This window comes from Pinus tabuliformis, chromosome 9 (genome assembly GCF_031772625.1).
Source record: "Pinus tabuliformis cultivar Carrire ecotype Pingquan chromosome 9, CPIR1, whole genome shotgun sequence".
NCBI classification, from domain to species: domain Eukaryota; kingdom Viridiplantae; phylum Streptophyta; class Pinopsida; order Pinales; family Pinaceae; genus Pinus; species Pinus tabuliformis.
In genome coordinates, this window is record NC_142307.1 from 1,058,518,671 (window position 1) to 1,058,524,670 (window position 6,000).

Here is a 6,000-nt window from a genome sequence, read left to right on the forward strand (position 1 = left end):
TTTTCCTTCTTACGAAGCGATTATTGAGACCATGTCTTTCGAGGAACCCCTTTGGTCCAATCATCACCATCGTTCCTCATTTCTCCCTACCCACCAGAAAATGCTTACCTGTCTTGAGTGGTTTGCTCCTTGTCTCCCATCCCAACCCCTTTAGACACCCATTCAAGTTCATCAAGTGTCTTCTAAAGGGAACATGGGAAACATCACACAAACTCAGCGAATCGACATCTCTGTTAAACCAGGGATTGTCGAGCACATCCATGTTGGAGTAACTTGTACTCCAAAGGAGATTCAACTCTATACTGATCTTTTTCGCGAATTCCATGATGTGTTTGCTTGGTCTTACGAAGAAATGCCCAGAATCGATCCTAGCATCGTGGTGCATGAGATACCTACGTATCCAGGTGCTAAGCCTGTTCGGTAGCGTTTACGCCCCGTGCACCCCGAAAGGCTGCAACTATTAAATAGGAAGTTGAAAAGTTTCTTAAGGTTGGTTTTATTTACCCCATCCCACTCACAGATTGGGTCTCTAATATTGTCCCTGTGAGTAAAAAACAGGGCACTATCAAGGTATGTGTTGATTATCGTGATATTAATCGGGCCTGTCCCAAAGATAACTACCCTACACCCTTCATTGACCAACTCATTGATGAGTGTGCCGGGAGTGAAATGTACTCATTCATGGATGGTTTTTCTGGTTATAACCAGATTAATATTGCGCTTGTAGATCAACACAAGACCATCTTTATCTATCCGTGGGGCACTTTCGCTTACAAAAAGCTCCCTTTCGGTTTAAAAAACGTCGGTGCCACCTTCCAGCGCGCAATGTCTTATGAATTTCATGATATTCGACACATTGTGCAGCCTTACCTAGATGATCTACCAGCTCATTCAACCAAGCGCCAGGACCATCCAGCTCACCTTTGCGAAATTTTTCTCCGCTGTCGACACTATCGTATCCGGCTTAATCCACATAAGTGTGTCTTCTGTGTTGAGTCAAGCAGACTTCTCAGGTTCGTTGTCTCCCGAGAGGGTATCCGTTTGGATCCCCTTAAAGTCTAAGCCATCCCGAATCTCCCTCCCCCTGCTTCGTTGCAGCAATTGCAGAGTTTGTAGGGTAAAGCAAACTTTTTACGACGATTCATTCCAAACTATGCCGAAGTGGCCAAAGGCTATACACGGTTATTAAAGCGGGATACCCCTTTTCTTTGGGATGCCGCTGCACAAGAGTCATTCGAGCACCTCAAGGTTCTCCTTGTTTCTACTTCGTTGTTGCATCCTCCTAATTATCATCGTGACTACACCCTGTATTTAGCCGCTGTCGATACCACTATTGGCATGGTTCTAGTTCAAGATGATGATGATGGCACAGAGCATTTCATTTATTATCTCAGCCACAATTTACTAGATACGGAAACTCGATATGCCTATGTCGAGAAATTGGCATTGGCCGTCGTTTGTGCCCTCCAACGCTTCTGCCATTATATCTTATTGCACACTACGACAGTGGTTTCTGATTGTAACCCAATGACGTACATCCTGTCACGTCAGTTACTTGGGGGTAAGTACTCGAAGTGGATTGTTATCCTCCAAGAGTTCGACTTGGAATTCACCACTGCCAAGTCTAAGAAATCCCTCGTCTTTGCTGAGTTGCTTTGCTCTCTGCCATCTCTTACCGCGCCCTCTCAGTTAGAGGACCATATTCCGGACGAAACTCTGTTCTTAATTAGCACCCTTGATCCTTGGTACGGGGATATCATTATCTATCTTCAGATGTCCTCTTTTTGTCCCGATTTGTCCAAGGATGCTCGGCGACGGATTCGCCATCAGTCTCAGCCCTATCGTATTATTGGGGACACCCTGTACCGTCTCGGCGCCGACTCTGTTCTCCACTGATGCTTAACATTCGAAGAAGCCGAACGAGTTTTAAATGACTACCATTCTGGCGCCTGTGGTGGTCACATGTCTGGGTATGCTACTGCTCAGAAGATCCTCCGTGCTGGTTACTTTTGGCCCTCCATCTTCAGGGATTGCATTCTTGTCGTTCGGTCTTGTCATGAGTGCCAAATCTACCAATGGAAGATGCGCGCGCCTCCCACTCCATTGTACCCTGTCGTTATCGTCGACCCTTTTTCCTAATGGGGCATTGATTATATGACCTGTAACCCTCGCTCGGCCGGGCGGCATGGGTATATCATCATTATGGTTGATTATTTCACAAAATGGGCTGAGGCGATGCCTACACTATCTGAAGACGGTCATACGGCAGCGCAATTTTTATTTAATCATGTTATCTCACGTTTCAGAGTCCCTCAGGCTATCGTCACTCATCACGACAAGCATTTCCATAATCATATGATGACTGAGTTAACAACCCAGCTAGGCTTGCGACGTGATAGCTCGACACCATACTATCCTTAGGCCAATGGCCAAGTAGAAGCCGTCAACAAGGTTCTAGTTACGATGCTTCAACGTACCATTGGCATGCACAAGTCCAACTGGAACTTGATGTTGTTCTCCGCCTTATGGGCCTACCGAACTTCTGTGAAGGATGCCACTAGGTTCACCCCGTTCCAATTGGTTTACGGGCTGGAGGCTACTCTTCCAATTGAGTGTGAGATCCCTTCTTTGAAATTAGCCGTCGAATTACTCCCCAACACTACTCCAGTAGAAGAACGCCTTCTATACCTAGAGCGGCTGGACGAGACTCATCAACTAGCCTCTCTAGCGATTGAAGCACAGAAGAAGAGAGTGAAAAATCACTTCAATCATATTGTCCATCCTCGTTCTTTCATTGAAGGAGATTTAGTCCTGCTCTATGATCAAGCAAATGATAAGCTGGGGGCAGGCAAATTCGAGCCCATGTGGCACGGGCCTTATATTGTAAAGCAAGTTTTGCAAAAAGGGGCCTATGAGTTGATTGATTATGAAGGGAACCCTCTAGATAAGCCCCGAAATGGGCTTTACCTGAAAAAATATTATGTGTGAAATCCATGAACTCTGATTTGTAGATACGTGTGTTTTCAGCAGGTGTGTTGTGTGTGTGTTTTCATGTTTGGCTTGGTGTGTAGGCATAATTGCCACTTATTGTGTCTTTTGCTTCTTGTGTAGATGTCTGGTACACCTTACGTTAGTTTCGCTGATGGTGCCTGCCGCAGTACCCACAACCTGTCTTCTACGGCATGGGTGATATACGATCCTCACGGTGAGTTAGTAGACCTTCAAGGTGTTTGTCTGGGTTGCACCACAAACAATTTCATTGAATATAGTGTTGTTATTGAGTTACTGACCGAGGCTATCCATCTCGGTATTCGTACATTGGTTGTGAATCTGGATTCTCAGCTTGTTGTCCACCAGCTTAATGGGCGTTATTCCATCAGAGACCATCGGATTTTAAGGTTGTATTTACGTGTTAAATTGTTAGAAAGGAATTTTGATTTTATCACATATCAATACATTCCACGAAGATTAAACACGTTAACTGATGCATTAGAAAACCATGTATTAGACAGACTTTTGCATAATATGTAATCAAAATATCATATAAGAAGCATGCAAAACACAATAACGAACCATAGGAATATGTATATATATATATATATATCTCGTGTGGCGCACTGAGGCGCTCAAAAAATAAGTGCATATGTCCAAATAGAGTCTGTGTTCTTTGTACATCCGAGACACATGTCTCTCAAAAAAATCAGCAGGAAATAAAACCTAGGCATCTACTATGGTGGGTTATGCTCCCTATAGCAAACTACCACTCGTGCCACTCGCCTCAATAGGCGATGCACCCTGGGTATCACTCCTACTGTGTGAATCTGGAACTTTATGGGGACCTCCTCGACCCCCATGTAATCAGGGATCCCCGCTGTCAAGCCCTCAAGATTTCGGGCCACTATCTCCACCGAATCATTAGCTAGGGGAGCCAAGACCAACGCTCCGATGCCCTGTGGATCCCTCCATGCCTCTAGAGCCAGCCCTATAGGTCTCATTGGTCCCACATCTGCGAACACCATAGAGTACGTCATTAGGACATATACATGAAAAAATCTAAAAAACGTCATAAAAATGAAATACAAAAAATAATGTGATCAAGTGTCTTACCGCCATTGTCCCACTGCTCGCCAACGAGCAGCTGCATGTCAAGGTCTCCGCGAAAGTCCATGCCAGCATATGGCCAGTCCTCGACGAAGATCGTCTGGCGATCCAGCCACTCACGGAATAGTGTCCCCCATGACACTAGTCGTCCGCCACCTCCTCGTGGCATAACGTGAGCCCACCGTGTGATCCTGGTCTCCCATGGTCTGGGCAAATCCAAGTCCATGTCCTGCAACTGTAGTGCCAGCACCCGCTCTAGCATGAGCGGGACCAAGATGGACCCGTAGCCAAACTGTTTCGTCTCTCCTCAACGGTAGTTGGTAAGTTGTCTCTTCATATTGGCTGTCACTGTTTCCTCCCAGTTGAACATGGTCGGATTGAGACATTCGAGAGCCAACCGAAGATGGGTCTTCAATGCCTCGTGTTGGGCTTGGGAGCTTGCTGCCCTCATCACCATAAATAGCATTGCACGAAGAACCACGTCTTCCACCATCAGGATTGCAACCTTCCCGCTTCTTGTTTTGCGTGCCCGTGGGCACACTCGTGCCATTAGAATCTCTAGAGGTTTGCCCCCAGGTCGCTACCCCTCTAGAATTGGCCTCTCACCACGACGGGACAACCCGGTCAGGAAATATACGTCCGTGGCATCGAACTCAATGTCTCGGCCTCGGATTATGAATTTTCCATCTGTCGGATTCCAGGCACGAATCAGTAGCTCTAGAAAATCAGGTTGGGCCCAAAGGTGCGGAGTAAGGAAGAATTTTAGCAACCCGCACACACGTAAAGCATTTCGGCACCCAGCATCAGCAAAAGCTTCCACATCATTATCATCGTGCGTTCGTTCCTACCAAACAAATGCCATGATGTCCTGCATGACGAGAAAAAATGAATTAGAACTTCGTTTACAAATTTCAATCCATAATTTGCACAAAAAAATAATTTTGCATCGTCATCGCGACTATTTTTAAAACAGTCGCGATGGTGCGAAGTTGACAGTTCAATTTTCTCGCGGTCATCGCGAGAATACATCATATTCTCGCGATGATCAGAAAACATTGCGTGTAAATCGTGCTCGGTCATCGCGGACCCGAGCGATGGACTCCAACTCAAAAATCCGTCTAAACTTACATGTCTAACGCTAAAATGCATTAAAAAGATACTGAAATGAAGCGCAGGAAGAAGTCTACTTACCTGGTAGAAGTTTCAAGATGAACTGTGGACGAATGAGGCCGAAATCAGCTTGCCAACTTTGCTCAGGTTGGTGCTCCAAAACGTTCCAAGGTGAAATGAATAGTGCAAATGGTAAAAACAAATGGATTACCCCTCCTTTTATAGTAATTTTTGAAAATTAAAAAATTATATTTTAAAATGTGGGTTTTTTCTCATTTTTATCACATGGTTAGTTAAAAATTTGGCTTTTTAACTATGTTTCCGCATACTTTTTTCATTTTGTGTCGAATGGGTTTACGTTTGACGTGTTTTGTGCAGAGCTGCAGGTAGTGGAGTTATCTCATGCTTCGTGTACACTTGATCCGTAAAGTCGTCTTTAACTCTCTTTTCCAACTTAAAAGATGAAAATATAGCCCAGTTATTCCTTTTGACTCGTTAAAAGAAACAAGAGGTGGTTGACTTTAAGCTCTTGTCCGGCCGTGTAAAAACGAAAATATTACCAGGCCTTTGTCGTTTCAAGTTTGTTACTGGTTACGAAACGACGTGATTTCGATCACTTTTCTACTTTTTTGGGTTGAAGTCACTAATCACGAAAAGTACTCCTTGATCGTAATGGTCAAGCGATTCTTTTGAGTATCATTTTATACTTTTTCGGGCTCGAGAGACACAAATCTACAAAAAAGGACCCCCCTGAGTTTTCTTTTCCGTGTCTTTTTCAAACTCTCTAAA